The sequence below is a fragment of the Ictidomys tridecemlineatus genome, chromosome 12, assembly GCF_052094955.1.
Source record: "Ictidomys tridecemlineatus isolate mIctTri1 chromosome 12, mIctTri1.hap1, whole genome shotgun sequence".
NCBI lineage: Eukaryota > Metazoa > Chordata > Mammalia > Rodentia > Sciuridae > Ictidomys > Ictidomys tridecemlineatus.
Genome location: NC_135488.1, coordinates 39,434,903 through 39,456,532, shown reverse-complemented (window position 1 = coordinate 39,456,532; position 21,630 = coordinate 39,434,903). Strand labels below are relative to the sequence as shown.

General features: G+C 44.5%; 2 long non-coding RNA genes across 4 annotated transcripts; both read right to left on the bottom strand.

The window, feature by feature from the left end:
• Positions 1–7,987: 7,987 nt before the first annotated feature.
• On the bottom strand, positions 7,988–13,366 carry LOC144369264 (uncharacterized). Of its 2 annotated transcripts, XR_013428740.1 has the most exons (3): positions 12,947–13,310; positions 11,645–11,865; positions 7,988–11,022 (listed from the first exon to the last, which is right to left on the bottom strand). It is a non-coding gene; the product is annotated as an uncharacterized LOC144369264 (long non-coding RNA). The 2 variants fall into 2 exon arrangements; XR_013428739.1 differs by lacking the exon at positions 7,988–11,022 and having other exon boundaries at positions 11,171–11,865; positions 12,947–13,366.
• Positions 13,367–16,366: 3,000 nt separating this feature from the next.
• On the bottom strand, positions 16,367–21,364 carry LOC144369265 (uncharacterized). Of its 2 annotated transcripts, none has more exons than XR_013428741.1 (3): positions 21,123–21,364; positions 18,597–18,642; positions 16,367–17,299 (listed from the first exon to the last, which is right to left on the bottom strand). It is a non-coding gene; the product is annotated as an uncharacterized LOC144369265 (long non-coding RNA). The 2 variants fall into 2 exon arrangements; XR_013428742.1 differs by lacking the exon at positions 16,367–17,299 and adding an exon at positions 18,126–18,343 and having other exon boundaries at positions 21,123–21,363.
• Positions 21,365–21,630: the final 266 nt, after the last annotated feature.

The following is a 21,630-nucleotide window of genomic DNA, read 5'->3' as shown; positions in this document are numbered from 1 at the left end:
AAACTGCAGCTGTTCTGGGGGCTCAATAGCCCGGCAAATTAAATTCCCAGAAGTAGGTCTAGAACTGATATTTCCTTCCTTCCTTCCTTCCTTCCTTCCTTCCTCCTTCCTTCTTCCTTCTTCCTTCCCTCCCTCCCTCCCTTTTTTATGTGCTGCTGGAGATGAACCCAACACCCCGCGCATGCCAGGCATGCCAGGCGAGCACCCTACCGCTTGAGCCACATCCCCAGCCCTAGAACTGACATTTTCTGTATTTCCCAAGTGATGCTAATGTGCACAAACACTGATGAGGGGATCAAATGATTCCTTGAGAGCAAGGAGTTTTGGTTTAATAATTTGCAAGGGTCCTAAAGATTTACCTAACTCTGACTCAATTACAGGCCTTTTTAAGTATTTGTTTATTAATTTATCTGGCAGCAAAGTGTGAGTGAATTTTCCATGTTATCACCACCTAAATCAACTGGTGCTAGTTTGGGGATAACTCTAAATCTATGCTTTCCTCTCCATCCTGCGCAGAAATAAAATGGAGGGGTTTGACCTTTCCTCATCACCAGTTAAATCAGTTCTTCTTTGATAGTTTTGGAAGTAATTCTATCAATTCCTTTTTCCTACATATATCAGAACCATTTCCTGTTAATATGATATATTGACTTTTGGTTTTATTATGTTGGCATAAATACTCGGGGAAAAACTTTTCATTTTAACACACATGAGAGACAGATTGCTCAGCTGGTCTTTAATTTTTTTAAAAAACTACCAAAGTTTGTGTGACAAAATAACAATCTGAACAGGAAGGTGAGGGACAGCTGGCCCTACCAGATATTAAAACCATGTGGTTTGATGCATGAATAGACAATAGTATCAAAGGAGCAACATAGCAAGTTCAGAACAAGTTCAGGAATGGAGTCAAGTTCATAGAAACATTTAGTGTATGCTTCAGACAGTATCTCAGCCTGCTGGAGAAGGAGGGTGAACTTTGAATGAAGGGTGTTGGGACAATTGGATAAAAACCATTTGAAAGTATATAAAACTGAATACATACTTCACAATGTGTATCAGAATAAAAGGACTTAAAGTATTAAAGGAAAACATGGCATAATTTTATAACTTAGAAATGAAAAAAAAAGACTTTGATGATAATCACTCAAAATTTAGAAGAAACCAAATTGTATTTTTATTATTACTAGTATTTGCTCCTGGGGATTGATTGCAAAGTGCTTTACCACTGAGCTACATTCCCAATCCTTTCAATTTTGGGGGACAGGGTTTCACTAAATAGCTGAGGCTGGTCTCAAACCTGTAATCCCCCTGCCTTAACCTTTCACTGGATTTTGCTTCAGTCTCCTTATCTCTGGAAGTGTCCAAGTAAGGAGGTATGCACCACTGTGTCCAGCTCAAATTTTAAAAATGATTGATTTAATAATTTTTAACAGAAATAATGTGTATAAGCATGATGCCTCTGAAGTAAAAATACACTTACGTGTTTATTCATCTTTGTTTATTTTAATTAATTTATTTATTTATTGTTACTAGAGAGTGAACCCAGGGGTGCTTAACCACTGAGCCATATCATGAGCCACTTTTTTTTTTTTTTAAAGAGAAGTTTTTGCTAAGCTGCCTTAGGGCCTTGCTTAGTTGCTGAGCCTGGTTTTGGAATTGGGATCCTCTTGCCTCAGCCTTCCTAGTCACTGGGATTACAGGCATGCACCCCCATGCCCAGTCATATTTGTTTAATTTTGTAAGAATTACAGGAAGAAGGAAACAGTGGGAATTCCTAACTGTTGGGGGGGAATGAGGTGGTGGGGACAGGGATGAGAATGAGAATTCTCTAATCAACTCTTATATAGGAGCAAATATAATTTTGTGTGGCCTGAAGCACTTTTGACTTTGGAAGTCCTCTTTAAGAATGCAAAATTAGACATGAAAGTGAATGTTTATTTAGACTGAATAAAAGAAACAATTATAAATTACTAATTTTACCTGGGTGTGGTGGCACACACCTGTAATCCCAATGGCTCAGCCGAGACAGGAGGATCTTGAGTCCAAAGCCAGCTTCCACAAAAGCAACTCAGTGAGACCCTGTCCCTAAATAAAATACAAAATAGGGCTGGGGACATTGCTCAGTGGTCAAGTGCCCCTGAGTTCAATCTCTGGTACCCCAAATAAATAAATTAATGACCAATTTGTGAAAGTTGACAAATTCAACTAACATCACAAAACCCAGAAAAATATCCTATTGTTTATAAACAGTTTGACATGATCCTGTAGACTAACTCCTGGCTAGTACGAGTCAAGCCCTGTTTCTTCTAGAATTACTCAAATACCTCATCCTGTGGACAGAGCCCATATTACATTATGTTCCCTGGACCTGCAACTTCATGTCCCATCACTGGTCAGGGTTGATGGCGGTACTTCTGCAGGTCATTCCTGCCCTGGGATGGCGTGTCTGGAAGGTCACACCTGTAGACCATGTCAACCAACGCATGTCTGTAAATGCCCCCCATCTTCTGTTAGTGGCTTTCTTGTTCCTTGTAGACCACTTTGTTATTTGACCTTATTTCCTCTAATGAATGTTTTTGGTTTTTCTCCAGCAGAACTGTGGGAAGGCTTTCACTGGATTTTGCTTCAGTCTCCTTATCTCTGGAAGTGTCTGAAATAAGGTCAGTTTTTCTTGATATCTTTGAATATATTTTCTCACAGTGGAGATGGAAGACTTGGGGTGGGCACATGACTGTAATTCCTTCCTACAAATGTCTGCTTATTTCCCTCTCCCTTCTGGGGCGTGTTTATGACTCCTTATAAATGATGAATGGAGAAAACCAATTCTGAAGTTATATATTATGTATGGATTTCTTTTTTTGGTACCAGGGATTGAACCCAGGGTACTTAACTACTGAGCCACATCCCCAGCCCGCTTTTTATTTTTTATTTTGAGAAGTGTCTGGCTAAGTCGGTTAAGTCTTCACTAAGTTGCTGAGGCTGGCCTAAGACTTGCAATTCTCTGCCTCAGCTTCCCAAGCCCAGTGTACAGATTTCTTAACGGGTCAGTAAAGAGCTCCCCAAACTCCCCATATATCTCGAAGCCTCTGTACAAATATGATTCAGACACACTTCACCAGGACTGTCCTGTGATGTGTACCCATATAGGATGTTGTCACTTCTTAGAAAATTGTACCAGCAATTTTCTAAGCAGTAGCCTGGTATTGATGGCTCTTGCTCAAGTTTCTGCTGCAATTGGCATTGAAGTTTGGCTGCTGCAAGTCTTGCCATACAGGGTCCTGAGTACAGAAAGGATACCATCCATTAGCTCACAGTTTCTTTGCCTCCTAGGGAAAGGGACAAGTAGATTCATATAACAAGCTGACCTCAAAATGTCCTTTCTTTCTAAGACAAAGGCCTGTCTGTAACATACAACTGAGTGTCTGTGGTTAAAAGAACTATTAAGAGTATGCTCTTAAAATTAAATGAGCTCTCATTAAACGTGGGATTCCATGGCTGCTGCCAAGTAAAGAGGAATTCCCTATTCAGAACGTGCTTCATGGTGGCTCCCTAGGTAACCATCTCCCCGAGATCCCTGTGAGTGGCTTCACAGTAGATGAAAGACTGCCCGCCTCTCTCTTCCCTTTCCTGTCATCTCCCCTTCCTGGTTTACTTGACATGAAAAGCGTGCTAGTGTATCCTGTTGAGGACTGCATCTGTGTGATACTGAAACACAGAGCAAGATTCTGTGTCTCACAAATTGGAAAAACAGAATCCACAGATACAAGCCTTAGAGCAAAGTATAGGATTTATTAGAGTAACAGAAAGGAATCAGAGCTCCCGAAGGAGAGGGGTCCCGAGTGATGGGGTCTGCTGTCTAGAGGTTTTTATGGGCTTGATCTGTCCCTATAAGTGATTGGCGGGATGGCATAGAAATATAGGATTCAGAAAGGGGACCTATCATCTCTATTTTGTCTTCTTCAGCAAATTTTTTCTAGAGCAAAGTGACTTCTAAGCCTTTATTTGCATTGGGTGGGAGTGAGGTCTGTTGGCACAAGAAGTACCTTTTGCAGTTGGTCCTGTCTAGGGGCTGTTGAGGAACTGTCCTTGTGGATAGGAATAGCTGGGGTCAAGAAGCTTGATTCCCCAACGTCCTCTTCCTTCTTTCCTTCTCTGAGTCCCTGTGCCTGGCTCCCTGTGAATGAACTGTCACGTCTATCCATTCTGAGATCCTCTGGAAGTTAAGACATTAAGAGTTGACTGCAACCAGTCACAATGGCACATGCCTGTAATCCCAGCGGCTTGGGAGGCTGAGTCGTTCAAAGCAGTTCACAGCCAGCCTCAGCAACTTCGTGAGGCTTCAGCAATCCAGTGAGACCTGTCTCCAAATAAAATGCAAAAAAGGACTGGGGATGTGGCTCAGTAGGTCATCACCCCTGGGTTCAATCCCTGGTACCCAAAAACAAGGTGCCCGCAGGGAGTGACTAGATGCTGAGATGATGTCTACATGAAAACATTTGGAAATTTGGGGACCTTTAGGACTACTGAAGCCAGTGAGGCAAACATGTAAAAGAATATCTAGAAAAAAGCTTTGGTAAATCCTGATCAAACTATATTCTCTAAAGACTAACAATAATTTTTTTTAGAAAAAAGTGAAAAGATGGCCCAGCTTCTGCTTGTATGGGCAGCTTAGTATTTAAACTTTTCTAGGTTTCATAATAAGTTGTTGAAGCCAGGCATGGTGGTGCACACCTATAATCCCAGTGGCTAGGGAGGCTGAGGCAGAAGGATTGCAAGTGTGAGGCCGGTCTGAGCAATTTAGGGAAGCCCCACACAACTTAGTGAGCCCGTCTCTAAATAAAAAATAGAAAGGGCTGGGGCTATGGCTCACCTCTGGCCTCAATCCCTGGAAGAAGTAGCAGATGAAGAAGAAAAAGGAGGAGAAAGTGGGGAGTTGGAGCGGAGAGGGAGAGAAAAGAGAGAAGTTGTCCAGAATATTGATGTATGGGTGGTCTGTGGGACACCTTTGATTCCCTTGGAATTCCAGGGTGATCTTTAAAAATGATCACAAAGACTACCATAAGCATTTCCCATGTCATTAACAAATGTCAAATGGAAAAAAAGTCAGTATAACTAGGGAGTGCAGTAGGTTCTTCATCAACCAATGATGGCTTGAAAATATCCAGGAAAAAAGGTCCTGTCTATGCTGAACATGTGCCAGCATTGGGGGCCATTGTTCCTTAAATAATACGGCGTAGCAACTATGTACATGGTACTTACATTGTGTTAGGTGCCATGACTTCTCTGAGATGACTTCAGATACACAGGAGGACATGCCAAGGTCATATGCAAATACGAGATCGTCTGATATTTGTGATTGTGGTGTCCACAGGGAGTCTTGGAACCAATTCCCTTTGGATACTGAGGGACCACTGTGTGGTAGGAGGACAACCCCTGAAATAGTCTCCTCATAAAATTGAAATCAAGGCACCTTCCAGAGGTTAGCCGCACTGCGTCAGAGTCTCGGTGGCCGGGCGTTGACTCCTCTTGCCCACTCTGTGTTTTCAGAGCTTTGCTGTGGGCGGCAAGGAAACTAGTGAGCGAATCCTGCCCATTCCCTTCCTGGCTCCCTGTGATGTCCTGACCCCAGGGTGCAAGGGGTAGGCCTGACGCATCAGACCCGGGGACCAGCACAGGGAGGGACCTGCATCCTTCCTCACACCCAGCCATGCCTCCCCACAGCATGAGCCCAGTCGCCCCTCTAGGGAGCAAATCCCAGGTTCCCTCATTCCCTGGCCCCGGGAGTGAGGGACTGCACTGACCAGTCTCTGAATCCCCTGCCTTGTCTTTTGTGACTCCTTCCGTCCTTGGGACAGTTCGTAGCTAGGCATGTTTTGTATGGGATCCCATCCATTTGAAAAGAGCCCTAGTGTAGTTCCTTTCCCCCTGGCTCAGGTTCTGAATAACGGTGAAATCAGGGCCATTTATTTTCTCTATTTTTTACATTTTCCTTACTATGCCTGCATTTCTTTATTTTTAAACAACAGTTTTATTGCAGCAGAGTTCACATGCCATAAAATACCCTGTTAAAAAGTGTATACTCAGTGAATTTTAGTATATCGCAAGGCTGTGTGGTCATGGCCACTAGCTCATTTCACAACATTTCATCACCACAAAAAGAAACTGTGCACTTCAGCAGTCCCTCCCCGTTGCTCCTCTCTCCCAGACCCTGGCCACCACGAATCTGCTTCCTATCTCTGAGGAGTTACCCATTCTGGACACTTGATACCTGTGTGGCTGTTTGTATCTGATTCTTTGCTTTAGCAAACGGTTTCAATTTTCATCCATATTGTAGCATTTATCGGTACTGTTTTTTTATGACCAAATAGCATCCATTGTAAGGGTATGCCACATTCTGTTTATCTACTCATCTCTAGGTGGACATTTGAGTTGCTTAGAATTTTGGTTGTTATGATTTATGCTGCTGCGAACATTCACATTAATTTTATGTGAGTCCGGTGCAGTGGTGCACACTTGTAATCCCAGCAGCTCAGGAAGCTGAGGCAGGAGGATCACAAGTTCAAAGCCATTCTCAGCAACTTAGCAAGGCTCTAAGAAACTTAGTGAGACTCTGTCTCAAAATAAAAACTAAAAAGGGCTGGGGATGTGGCTCAGTGATTGAGAGACCCTGAGTTCAATGTCTCATACCAAAAAAAAAATGTTTTGTGAACACGTTTTTCACTTCTCTTGGGCGTTTCTAGGTTAAATGGTATTCCCAAGTTTTTGAGGAACTTCATTTTCCAAACCTATTGCACATTTTACATTCTGTTTTAGTCAGCTTTTTCTCTGCTGTGACTCAAGGACCTGACCATTACAATTATAGAGGAGCAATAGTTGATTGTGGGGGTGCACAGTTTCAGAGGTCTTCGTCCATAAGTGGCAGCCTCCATTCCTTGGAGCTCAAGGCAGGGCAAGACCACATGGTGGAAGAATGTGGCAGAGGGAAGCAGCTCACTTGATGATCAGGAACTAGAAAGAGAAGTGGCCCCCCCATGAGCCACTTCCTCCAGCCACACCCACCTGCCTCAGTTATCACCCAGTTCATCCCATCAGGGATAAATGCTCTGATTAGGTGAAGGCTGAAACCCAGTCATTGCTCCTCCACACCTTCTTGCATTGTCTCACACATGAGCTTTTGGGGGACACCTCACATCCAAACCATAACACACTCAAAATAAGAAATATACAGAATGTACAGAATGTTCCCATTTCCCAGCAGTGTGCAAAGGTTCCTGTTTCTCTACATCCTTGCCATTGGTTGTCATTGCTCGTGTCTTTGGCTAAAGCCACCCTAGTGCGTATAATACAATACTACATTATAGTGTTGACTTGCATTTCCTCATTGAGTGATGATCCTGGGTTACTTTACTGTGCTTACTGGCTATATGTATATCTTAGAATAAGGTTTATTGTAACCCTTTGCTTATATAAAAATTGGGTTGTCTTTTTTATTACTGAATTGTAAGAGTTCTCAATAGATATACCAGTCGCATGTTAGGGACATGATTTGCAGAAACATCCTGCATTCTGTAATTTGTCCTTTTGTTTTCTTGCTAATGTCCTTCAAAGCAGGAAATTTTAAATCTTAATGGCATTCAGGTTAGGGATATTAGAAGCGCAGTTGATGTCTGATATTTTTTTATTGTGCTTCAGGTTTTATATCTAAAAAACGACTTGACTATTCTGAAGTCATGAACATTTACACCTATATTTTCTTCTAAGAGTTTTATAGCTTTAGCTCTTACATTTTTTAGATCTATAATCAATTTTACCTTTAGTTATTACACTTATAAAGTCTATGATCCATTTAAGCTGATTTTGTCCATTGTATGAGAGGAGTCCAACATCGTGCTTTTTCGTGTGACTTTCCAGTTGTCCCAGCACCATTTGTCAAAAAGATTATTCTTTCTCCATTAATTATTTTGCCACCCTTGTCAAAAAAATCAACTGACCATTAATGTGAGGGTTTATTTTAGGATTCTTAATTGTTACATATCCGTTCTTACCCAAGTACTACACTATCTTGACAGATGATCTGAATAAGCTTATAGCTGTTAGAAGTTTAAATCAGTAACTAATAACATTCTCAAACAGAAAGAACCTGACACAGGTGAATTCACTGTCTCAAACATCTACCAAACATTCAAGGGAGAAATTTTAACAAGTCTGTACCATTTCTTCCAGAAAATAGAAGCAGAAAGAGTATTTCCTAAGTCACTCTATGAAGCTGTCATTAATCAACTGTCAAAACCAGACATTACAGGAAATGAAAAATAGAGTTCAATATCTCTTGTGCACATAGATGCAAAAATCCTGAACAAAATAGTGGCAAATTGAAACCAACTATATAAATGATTATATATAAAATTATACAGATTACCAAGTAAGATTTATTCTGGGTATGCAAGGCTGGACTAACATTTAAAAATCAACCAATTTAATTCATCACATAAACAGGTTAAGGAAGAAAAATTACATGCTTATATTAATAGGTGCAAAAAAATCATTTGTCAAAATCCATTCACAATTTAAAAATAAACCTGGCAAAAAAGGATTAGAGGGGACGTCCTGGACTTCATAAACAGTATCTACCAAAAGACGTACGTAATGGTAAACCTCATGTTTGATGGTAAAAAACTAGATACTTTCCCTCCAAGAACAGGAATAAGACAAGCGTGTCCACGCCCACCACTCCTGTCCAACGCTGTATTAGAACTCCTAACTGCTGCAGGAGGAAAATGAGTAAACATTTATTTAGCAAATATAAAGATGACTCCAAAATTATGAATGGGTTTAGTGCCCTCATAAAAGAGGCCCCAAGGAAAATCTCTTGACCACTCTACCCTATGAGGACACAAAGTGCAAATGTTACCAGAGTTCTAGGCCAGAGGCCTGATTCTGGAGGTTCCAGAAATCATGACTAGTCACTCACCCCAAAAACCAGAGGAAGCAAGCAGCAGCGGAAAGCCCTAGAGGAGTGTAGCTACACCAGGAAGATCAGGGGGATCCAGGCCCCTACCTCGGTCTTTGAGGGGCTGACACGACTTTGAGGCAAATAGAAAGGGCAATAAGAGCAAGGGTTGGGTTTGCACAGCTGCCGAAGCAGGTGAGCTTAGTCAGATGTGGTCTGTCCACCATCATCTCAGGACTGCTTAGGAAGGACCCTGTCAAAGTAAGGTTACTGTTGCCTTGGTGCAGTTGACTCTTGTCACAGGATGTTTATCCTTCAGACCTGTTGTTCCTGGAATCCAAGGTGACTGTAGAAGAGAATAGCTCAGGAAAACTCAGAAAATGAGTGGAGGGGGGGTGGGGAAGAGAGGCAAGATGGAGTCAAAATGGTGTTAGTGACTGTGTCCTTCTTTGAAAAGACTGCCATCTGCAAACCAGGAAGGAATCTCACCAGACATGGAATCTGTTAGCACTTTGATCTTGGAATTTTAAGCTTTCAGAACTGTGAGAAATAAATTTCTGTTTATAAACCATCAGTGTATGGTATTTTGTTACAGCAGCCTGAACAGCCTAATACACACTGCTTGCACATTTCAGTGCCTCCACTGCTTGTGTCGTAATCTGAACCATCATCGTCTCGCCTCTAGATCCCAGTACAACCTGCTCCCTGTGGAATCACACTAGTCTCACGTCCTCCAAACCCATTCCACAGATTGAGGACTCCCTAACATAAATGTGATCCTTTAAACCTACCACTGGCTTCTTGATGACTTTTGAATGGGCTTTAGCCTTTTAGCAACCCTGTGATGTTCCCTGGGGGCAGTCTGGCTTCTCTTTCATCACAGTTACATCCCCAAGTTCCCATTCCAGCCTTCCTGCTCCTCTTTGTGGTTCTCCCCTGTGCCGTGCTCACTCATGCTCCAAACTACACACTCAGGTTCCGTGTCAACACATGCCCAGACACCGCTGCTGCAGCCCCAGAGTGACAAGAGTCTCTTCTCTGGTTTCCTTCCACCCACCAGACCTCACGCCTCCTGGGTAACAAGCACTCTGCACACCCTCCCGGCTGCTGTGAGATGAAGTTCACAGATAAAATCACAAAGAGCGATTTCATATCATCGCCATCATGACTTAACTGTGAAAAGAGAATAATGTGTTTTCAGTATGAAAGTCCTCCAGCAGAAATGCACAGGAAGACACAGTAGTCGGGTGGATTATACCCGTTTCTAATGAAAAAGGTGCATTTTTCTTTGTTTCCAATCTTTTGACCTAAGAACTAAATAAGCGTATCTGTCTAGACACAAGTAGAACCATCGTGAATACAACTGATACTAATGTCCAGGAAACTGTACGTTGCCTTGGTAACTGAAAGATCACAGGCAGAGACTCGGTTTTCAAACATGATGAGAAACTTGGTAAAATTCCAGTCAGAGCACCGTTTCCCCTCAATGTAAAAGGTAGTTACTTTCCTAGAAATGTGAATGCTTCTTGAAAAATTCAGCCAAGACTGAACCCAACTTCAGTGTCAGCAGGTTTATAGCTAGGTGCCGTTTTCAACCTTTTCCCAGCATGCAGCATTCCTGAACCCCACCCAGGAGTGCCAGCAGCCACCCCCCTTCCCACCCATCACTGTGGCAACCGGCAAGGCCTACCCCACTTCCAAGATGACCCTTGATGTTATAGACAGGAACTTCCAACCTGGTGACAATAGGAATGGAGACCAGGCCACAGGATGCCAGCACACAGGCAAAGCTGTCATTGAGCTAGGATGGCCATGGAAGCATACAATCCACCGACTTTTTCCTCTAGGGGAGGGGACACAGAGGCCACCTCTAGCAGCAAAGAAGGGGCTATATTTTTATCCATACGTAAGTGTAGGGCTGGGCTACAGCTTAGGAAATTTAATTGGCTTTGGGTACATTTCAAAGGGATTTTTCTTTTCCTATGTGAGCATTTCAACATTGAGGAAGGAGTGATTAGTTTGTCAGTCCGAAGCAAAATATTACCTCTCTCTCAGTCCTATTGCTGCTCATCCTGTGTAGGGGAAAAAAAAAAAAAAAATATATATATATATATATATATACACACACACATACATATACATAATCTCAATTGAATCCAGTGGTACTTTACACTGAGCTACACTCTAGCTTTTTTTTTTTAAATACTTTTTTAGTTGATGGACTTTCATTTTTATTTATTTATATATGATGCTGAGGCGTGCACCACCATACCCAGCTCATCTTGCTTTAAATTTTAAATCACACACTCCCGTGGACTCTCCAGACTCCACTGCCCTGTCCTGTTTCCCTTTGCCCCAGAGAACTGTTTTTCACTTGTCTCTCTCTTCAAAATCCTAATCCCCTCTTCTCCCTGTTCGCTGAAGATGATCTTGAACTTTATCACATGGAGAGAAGCATTCAGAAGAAACCCCCGCAAGCTCCCGCTGCCAACTCCTCCGTCCACGTGAACATAAACCCACTGACCCCAGGGTCTTCCAGCCTTGGTGGTCTGTGGTCCTGAGAAAGGACACTGCCTGATACTGAAACCCTGGGCCTCCTCCCCAGTGCTGATCCCATAACAAGGACTAGGCTTTGAGAAAAAGGAAAACAGAGTTGGATTGCTTTGCTAGCAAGGGAGAAAGGCAATGGCTCACGTCACAGAGGCTGTTATTCTAGGGGTAACGCAGGCTTTTAAAAAGGGGATGCAACAGCTGTTTTTCAGTTCTCAATCTCAGTAGATCCATTAACGTTCAACTTATATCTGAAAGAGCCGCCCTTCCAATTCCAGGTCCACAGTTCATTTACTCTTGTAGACAACGCCAAGTGAGAGAACCCGGCTTAGACAGGGAGAATGTAGGTCTGGAGCATCTCACAGCTGGGGAGGGAGGAAGGAGAACAATGTTAGCTTGAGAACAAGCTGCCAGCAGCCAGCACTAAGTTTTATGTTGAAAGCGTAAAGTGGACCCTTCTCACAGGAAAGGGACCTGATCCACGCACACTTTGTGCACTGGGCCCTCCCCCTCTATTGTCCCCAGTGGGACTCCATGTTAGCAGTTGTTCCTACCTATCCCTCATATCCCCTGAGAGTGTCCCCTCTTTTCTCATGGACACGTGAACATACTGAAAAACAGTCCTGCCCTATATAATGACAGTTGGGTCAATGATGGAGGCTTGGGTGGTGGTGGTCCCATAAGACTGTAATGAATCTGAGCCCATCAGATTATTCTTGGAACCCGATTTGACTGGCTGGCTGCAATGTCACCTAGTGACGTCAAAGCCATCCTAACATTGGCACTGCTCCTGAGTCTGCTGGTGTACACACACCTCCTGTGCTGCCGGTCATGTAAAGTGTAGCCCATTCAGTCGTGTCCAGTGTATAATACTCCATGATGCTGATAACTGTTACTGGTTATCTGCTTACCGCACTCTGCGTGTTAGGCTTGTTTCAGAGCATACTCCTCCTACTTACATTCTAAAAAGCACTCTGAGCAGTAAGCCATCTTATATTGACCCTGTCTTGTGACAGCTTCAAGTGGCCACTTGGAGTGACTGACCTGTACCATCTAGGTTTGTGTCAGTGCACACTCTGACGTCAGCACAACAAAGTGGCCTGGTTCCATCTTCGCTGCGCATGACCCTGTCTCCAGTGTTACAGGAAAGCCCTCCAGTTACTGCCGCCTTCTCCGGGCCCCTTGCAGCAGAGTTCCCGGCCCAGCCAGCTCCTTATCTCCACCCACCCTCTCAGCTCACTTGAGTCAGGCTTTGGTTCGCCCATTGAATAGGCCTTTGTTGCGGTCACCCTTGACCTCCAGGATGGGGGGTCAGTAACCCCTCTGTCTGCACATCTCCTGGTTCTCAGGAGGTCTCCCACCCGCCTTCCCCTCCTTTGCGAAACCCTCCTTTGCTTGGCTCTTGACTTTCCCGACTCCCCCCTCCTCTGCCCCATGCCTGGGTACCTTTTTTTCCCTCAATTCAGGATTTGATCATGTCTCCATTGTCAAGTCAGCACTCTTCTGTCTCTACGCCCTCCTCTTGGGGGACCTCAGTGGGTCCTGGGGCTGCAAACGCCATCTGCACTTGTGGAAGGCTTTGGAAATGAAACCTCCACCAATGGAGTCTCCACCGTACTCCAGACTCCTAGACGGGACATCCTGCTGCATGCAGATGCCTGTGAGCAAGTCCTAGCACCCTCAGACTCCGCTCCTGCCCAACCTCGGGAGTGGGGCCTCCAGAGTCCCAGCTGGCAGCGGCGGTGACTCTCCCGGCCCTATTTGCCTCCTCTCCCAACCAAACACCAGCTGAAGGCTGTGCTCAGTCAGGAGAGGGAGGGAGGGAGGGAGGACCTTGAATTCTGAGTACCAAATATCAACCCCTCCCTGGTCTGGCTCCCCAGATTCACAAGGGAATAAGAGAACCTGAAATGCAGAACCCAAATTCAGTTCCCTTCCTGGTGTGTTCAAGGGAAAGTGCCACTTATGATTTTGAATTCTTCATGCATTAACTTTCTACCACACTGGATTTTTGTATTATAAATATTGCACGTGTTCCTCAATGTTTCTTAGGCTTCCTTACTTCAGAGAGATAATAAAATACTACAAAAGACATGATTATAATAGAGTTATAAGAGATTAAACTATAACACCGTTAGAAATTTCATGTAAAAAAATGTTTCAATTTTGTGGCTGTCGGAGTTTGAGTAACCAACAGCATGTTCTTATATTTAGCATGGTAATCTTCATTAAGAAAGAGACTAAGACAGATAAAATTTGTTAAAGCAAATTCTGAAGCTACTTCTATGTAGCTTTAGTGGGTTAAAAATAGATGTTTCCAGTTGCTGAGAAACTCATAATGGACAAAAGAACAAAATTTTTTTTCACATTCAAACTAGAACATCCACAAAACATCCCCATGGTTACTTGGTACTTCTTAGGTTTAGAATTCTTTTCTACCAGTTTCTGCTCTCAAATATTATATTCTAGGGGGTAGGCGTTGAACTAAATCATGTAGGTGAGTGACACAAACCTGAGCCATATTTCTAAGAGATGAACAAAATTTATGCCAACAGTGCCAATCAATTGAAAGTAGTTCTATTTTTAAAAATAAACAATACAGAAAAATGCAGAGAAGTGTGTCTCCTTTCCCCCTGTTCCCTGGACATAATTGCACACCTTGTAATGCAGAGACGCATTCATTTAAATAGGCTAACAGGCTTATATTCCCACACACATACTCTGGGGCTCTCTTCACATGACTGAACAACTTGGATAACGGAGGTTCTGTAGAACCCAAGGTGTCCCTGTCCACCCGTGTCCATCTCTCCTTGCATTTACATGTGATTCTATCTCTGCTTCTAGAACAGAACATCTGGGCCCATATTCTGGCTCAAACACTCACTAGTAGTGTAGTCTTGGAGTTGGCTTCTCTGGTTCCCCGCTTCTCATCTGTAAAATGGTGGTGATAATAATAGTGCCTACCTGGCAGGAACACTGCCGACCATTGACTTAGTTCATACACAGTCATCAGCACTAAAAGATTCCATCCATATTGGCTGTTATCATCATTTGCATCAATTGCCTCCCCTCCCCCCATCCTTACAAGGTAGATTATGGAGATACATACAACCCAGCATGGGGACTAAGGGGTTATGCAGTAGGAAACCCTGAGGAGCCAGGAGTGGGGTCATTACTCAAAACACATGCAGTGTCTTACCAGAGAGAGGTGAAAACTTGGCTCCGAGCTTCCCAGGAAACAAAGGATGCTCGGTCAGTCTCAAGATTCACAATGTCTATAAGCAAACACAATCAATTTGATCATGGGAAACAGGTTTCCCATGTCTGTGTGGTTTAAATCTCCATCTCCCTCCTAGAAAGGCTTCAGGAAGAGAGGGCAGAGAAAGAATCAGCCTGACTACGTCTCACAATGTGGGATTTAAGTTGCTCCTGTTTCTGACTGTTTAAAATAAACCCAGGTGGCAGTTCTTAGCCAAACCTGGGAACCATAAACCTGGAGAGGAGAAAGCCAGTCTTAGGCTGAGCTTGGAGGCCCTAGCACTTGATATGAAGCTACGATAGTGTGCCTAACTTTGACATCCACATACTGGGCCTTAGCAACCAGCCAGGAACCTCCTGAAAGGCCAGGACTGAGCAATGCAAGGTGGAAAGTTCAAGCAAATTTCAGGTGGCTCCAGAGACATGTTCTGGCAAAAGACAGGATAATATGCAGCCTGGTTGTAGGAGTCCATTTCCCTTCACTGTAACAAAATACTTGAAGCTGAATATTTTTATTAAGAAAAGAAGTTTACTTGGCTGACAGTTTTGGAGGCTGAAAATCCAAACAGCATGGTACCAGCTCTGGTAAGTGGAAGCCCGATGGTGGTGAATGGCATCTTGTTAGGAGTGCAGGAGAGAGTGGTCACGTGGGGAGACAGGAAGCCAGGAGAGCCTCAAGAACCAGGCTTGCTCTTCAACCAGGTCACTCTCACAGGGACTCAGTGGGGTTCCATGGAACTACTTAATCCCTTCCTAGGGACTTGTCCCCTGTGACTCAATCACCTTGCCCTGGGCTCCCTCCCAGTAGTGCCACAATGAGGACCAAAGTTCCCACACAGGAACCCTTGGGGGGTGGGAGGGACAGACCAAGCCAAACCAGAGCACTAGTTAAAGGAACTTTAAAAGGAAAAGCACAGGGTGGCTAACAATTGAGAGTCTGGGGCAGCAGGCTGGATTTAGCAGGAAGGGAGTCAGGCCTCAGGTAAGCGTGCTGTCCTCCTGTCCTAAGAGCTAGCGCCTGGCTTGAGGCCAGCTTTAGGTCAGAATGGCAGGGGTACAACGGAAGGCTTGGTCCTTGTCCCTGATGCCAATTCAATGGTAAGAAAGAAGAAAGAAGTTTTATTGCCTTGCTAGCAAGGGGAAACACAGGGGCCTCCAGTCCCAGAGGCTGTGATTCTGCCCCTCAGCAGGAACAGGGGTGCCCTGGCAGGGGGTCCCAAGGTGCCCGATGGTGTGTGAGGATTCACTTCTTCAGTTGGGAGCTGGTCACTCCCTAGATCCTCAGGCAGACCTCTCCTTCCTGTGGATCACAGATAACTCCAGGTAACCTTGTTCCGGCCCCCAGGTTAGGGAGGGGAGAGGGAGGGGAGAGGAAGCGGAAACAGGTCCCCTTAAAAAATAAGCCTCAGAGCCATGTTTCCTTTTTTTAAGGAAAACAGGTCCCCTTAAAAAATAAGCCTCAGAGCCATGTTCAAAGATGAAGGCCGCTGTCACAGAAGCCGTGTCTCTGAAGAAAGATCGAGGGGTTCCCAAAGGGAAGGGGGTCTTGACTCAGGGTCAGCTGGGCGCTTGGCATTCATGGTGGTAAAGAAGCGCAGCCTGCACCAGTCCAAAGCACATGCAAAGGTTTATTTAGGAAAGTTGATGCGTCTTCAGGGGAGAAGGGGAATGCCAGGTTGGTGTGGAGTGTTAGTACTTACGTCGGGGCTGGTGCTGGGGCACAGTAGAAGGCCCTGCGCTGGGCTTTGCCGGCACGCCAGGAGGGCATGGGTCGAGGGCAGGTCGCCCTGGAGCTGCTGTTGCTCCTGGGTCCTGCCTTTCAGCTGCTCAGCTTACGGGTGAGTCCTTTGAGAGTCTCTTTATCCCAAACCCCTGTCTCAGTGGGAACCAGGAAGCTGTCACTGACATTCCATTATCCACATTTCAAACCTCCTGGCACAAAAGGCTTCTGAAGTTCACCAAAATGTCACAGTTCTTTCCTTGGACATAGGATGTCAAGGATCATACGGATTCCATCACGGATGGCTTTTTGACACACATGATTTGGAGAAATTAATGACTAATGCAGTTTATTTGGTGAAAAATATCTAGCAGGAGGGTCATAAAACAGAAGGAGAAAGAAAGAGCATTATGGCAGAAATAGGGAGACAGAGTCTGCTCTTTGTATCCACAGGTCCCACCCTCACAGTTCAGTCAATAGCGAACTGAAAATGTGTTTTTAAAAATGGTGTCCATCAGGATCACAGGCAGGATATTTTTATTGTCATTATTTTCTAAAAAGTGCTATAGAGCAACTATGAAATCCAGGAGAAAATCCCCATGTGAGGCAACTTCCAGGGAATGTCGGGCGGCCTCCTCACATATTTGGCTGCTATCTGGGATGTGAACTCTGGAACCAGCTTGAGAAAGGACAGTGGAACGCAGGCTTCTGAGGTGGCCTAGACTGAAGAGCTCTTGGCGTCTTCTATTGGAGGTCGCAGCTGTAACTGTTATAGATGACAAGTGAACTCTTCATCCAGAGACAGTCCCAATCATCATTAACTGACAAGGAATGACGTACAGCCCAGCGTTAGGACAGCTTCTCTTTACCGGTCACCTTTATTTTTATGTAACTCGTGGAGTTTCCTTGGTCCCTAGCTTCCTTCCCCTTCCTGCTTTCTTTCTGGAACTGGGCTTGAACCCACTGAGCCACATCCCCCACCCTTTTTATTTTTTATTTTGAGACAGGGTCTCACTAAGTTGCTGAGGCTGGCCTCAAACTTGTAATCCTCCTGCCTCCGCCTCCTGGGTCACTGGATCTCCTTCCCTTTAAAAGTTCTGTAACAATCTGAGTTTTGGGGAGCACTCATTCAGAGTTATTTAAATCTGAATGTTCCCAAATTGCTAGTTTCAGACCCCAAATAAAGTTCTTTCATAATTTCTGAGTCTGAATTGATTGGTACAACTGTCGACATAAAATATGCTATATTAACTATTATAAGTAATCTAGAGATGATTTACAGCATAAAGTAGAATGTGCTCGGGTTAATATGCAAATATTTTGCCATTTTATATGAGGAAGTTGAGAAAATTGAGAAAAGAAATTTATTCTAAAATCTCCATTTGGTTCATATTAGCTGTTTAAAGTTTTCTCTAATTTATGCTACTATTTCACTTAGTCTTTAGGTATGGAGAATTCTACTTGAACAATAAATGTATCCCCATAACTTTAAAAAAAGCAAGATGAGGCTCCTGCAAAATTTGTCAGATTGTCACTGAGGATAAAAGAAAGGCATAAAAATTTCCAAAGTAAGAATGACTCTAAAATTGACCAGACATATCTGGAAAAGAATCAAACTTCTTGAAATAAAAATACAATTATTGAAAATTTAAAAACACATGAAATTTATTAAATGAGGTATCTGAAGAGAGAATCTGTACACTTAGAAGAGCTTAGGACGTTATCAAGAATGGCACACAGGGAGATCAAAAGGAGATGGAGAACCACACAGATCCAGCAGCTCGGGAGCCTGAGGCAGGAGGACTGGGATTCAAGGCCAGCTTCAGCAATGGCGAGGTGCTAAGCAACTCAGTGGGCCCCTGTTTCTAAATGAAATACAAAATAGGGCTGGGATGTGGCTCAGTGGATGAGTGCCCCTGAGTTTAATTCCTGGTAACTCCCCCCACCCCAAAAAAGAACATGCAGAAAGGGATCAGAAAGCCCAACATATTACTAATATATATTTATAATAGAGAGGATGTTGGGGCCACTCAGAGAAGTGGGATGGAACCCCACCCCAAATCCACTTCAGAGGTTGATCCCATACACACTAAAAAGGTAGGGAACATTCTTACTCACATAGTGGGACTCTCAAGGGGACAGCAGGGCAGGCATCCCCAGCTATCTGGAAAAAAAGGTTTTGTGAGAACAAGAAAAGGATACTGACTTGATATTTTGCAGGTGGTTAGGGTGGGGTGGGGATTCTCGTGAGCAGGTATCGGAGAGGGGGAGTTCTCAGGCTCTCGTCTGCTTGCCCAGGTGTAGGTCAAAATGGAAAGAGGGAAAGGCAAGACTTAAAAGTAGTAGCCACCAGATATCAAAAAATGAGTTAGGCTGGGCCCAGTGGCCCATGCCTGTAATCCCAGTGGCTCAGGAGGCTGAGGCAGGAGGATCGCAAGTTCAAAGCCAGCCTCAGCAAGTTAGCAAGGTCCTAAGCAACCCAGCAAGACCCTGTCTCTAAAGAAAATATAAAAGAGGGCTGGGGATGTGGCTCAGAGGTTAAGCACTCCAGATGTAATCCCTGGTACCCCCTCCCCCCCAAAAAAGAGTTAGGCTCTGTATTGTCAGGGAGGGAAAAAATATTCAGAAAGATAAGGCTGACGACGTGTCCAAATTAGGAACGAATACTCTAATGCTGGAAGCACAGTGGTCTTGAGTAGGACAATAGAAATCTCCACACGGGGACCCTGAACTGATGACAAGACCCCAAGGTGCCAGATGTCCTCTAGTCACCCTCAGACTCTCCATCCACCGTCCCACGGTCTTGTTTTACCTCAATGGCTACAAGACAGAAAACTACACTTTCCCATTTCCCAAACTCCCACGCCTGCTGGGTTCTCACTAGATTCTGATCATCTAAAACGGGGCAGACAGAGGCACCACTCTGCCTTGGGTGCTTCCTCTAAGCATTTTGGAGGCCTCCGTGGGAGCAGCAGAGACTCACAGCTGTACCAGGGAGAGTGCAGGCCCGTGGGCTCCAGCCCGGAGAGGTAGCTGCTCCTGACCATGGGTCAGGGTATGCTGCCCCTGGCCTCTTCATCTCCTCCAAGGCGTTGTGCGCAGTCCCTGGACAAATCCTTCTTCTCTTGGAATATCTAGAACAATGCCATCCTATAATACTTTCTGCAATGAGGAACAGATTCTCTCTGATTCCTACCCAACAGCTGTCGTTATTGAGAACTTAAATATGGCCGGGTGCCTGAAGAAGTGAACTTTTTATTTAACTTAAAATTGGGGGGCTGGGGATGTGGCTCAAGCGGTAGCGCACTCGCCTGGCATGCGTGCGGCCCGGGTTCGATCCTCAGCACCACATACCAACAAAGAACTAAAAAATAAATATTAAAAATTCTCTCTCTCTCTCCTCTCTCACTCTCTCTTTAAAAAAAAAAAAAAAAAAAAATTGGATTTCAGTGACCATTCCTGTCTGCGGGCTTCTGGATTGGATAGCACAGTTTTGGTTTTAGTTTTGTTTGCTTTTGTTTTTGTGTGTGTGGGGGGGTTGTTTTGTTTTTTGTTTTTTACCAGGGTTTGAACCCAGGAGCACTTCAGTACTGAGCCACATCCCCAGCCCTTTCTTTAGTTTTTATTTTGAGGCAGACTCCTGCTAAGTTGCTTAGGGCCTTGCTCCTTTGCTGAGGCTGGCTTTGAACTTGCCATCTTCCTGCCTCGGCCTCCTGAGCTGCATGGATTACGAGCATGTGCCCCAAGCCTGGCCAACAGCACAGTTTTAATAAAACACAGTCATGGGTTAGTAAGAAGTAGAGGCTGGGAAGCCCCCCTGGCTGAGTCACAAAAATGTACACCAGCTGAAAGTGGGAGACATGTTGACAACTGAGGAGAAAGTCTCTGGTAGTCAACAGACCCCGCCCCAGGGCTAGCTCCCTAGGTCAGGTTTCCCAGCATGCACTTAGCTCAGTGCCCAGCACGGGGTCCTGCGTACTGCAGGCAGAAACCCATGTTAGAGAGGCTTGTGAGGATGGTTGCCCTTGACACCTGTCCAGGCAAAAGCCTGAGTCCCACTTGACTTTGTCACCTGGACCCAATGCCTGTGCCACTGGTTGGAAGAAAAGGCTGGAATTAAAGAGGCGGAGATAGTGTCAGTGTAGGCATTTACGGCCAGGCAGACTGGGGGTTCTTGTGGGGTGAGGGTGGGAATTGAGAGGCAGCTAACTATTAAAGTGCTTTGAATGTCGCATACATTGAATGCTTGAGATGAAAGAGACTACCACTTCTCATCAGCCATCTCGGACGGGTCTGGTAGCTCAGTAGAGGACTTAGAGCCATCCTTTACAACAATCCAAATTCATCGCTCTGCTTGACATTTCCATTTTGCTAGAAAAATGACTCAGATGTCTCCCTACCGCTTTGTCCTAGCATTGTGAAGATTCAATTAAGAAAATGTGTTTAGCTCCCTTTGTGACAATTCCACTCGAACAAATCACGTCAAAATCAGAAGCTTTCTCAATACTCTTACATCTGATTTCTGTACGATTCAAACCAACAAAGTTAGTTTTTCTCCTAAGGGCTTAAGACAAAAATCACTTTTCAAAACAAGGGTGGATCATTTGTTTTGCTTCTTTCTATTTGTATATTTTTTTAACTTACTGAAGACGAGAGAAGCAGAAACAGGACATCCCAGCTCCCTGCTCTGACAGCTGCCGAGGGCTTGATGGGGCACTGCAGGGCTGGAGCCAGGCACGGGGACTTGTGGCATTGAGTTCTCTAGAGAACACAGGGCAGCAGAGCTCCCGGAGGACAGGATCTAAGTAAAGGTCAATGGCACCCGGTCAAAGGATTTATGAACCGAGCAGAGCCAGCACTTGGGAAGCTCCCACGGGTCCAAAGGAGGCAGCGGGGAGTGTTCTTCCTAAACCAACAATCAGTGATGCAGCAGCTTTCCCTAGAGTCCCAGGCCAACGCGTGCCGCAACCCTAAATAACCTGAAGCAGGGTGACCAGACTCGCTGGGGGCCATTCTCCTCCAAATTCTTGGATCTTTTGCAAATAAAATAAAATCTGGAAATTTAGAAGAAAGGTAAGTGCTGTCTTTCACTAGTCAATAGGCAGCTAATTGAGTCAAATGTTTCCATGTTTATTCATTTAGGCACCTAAAG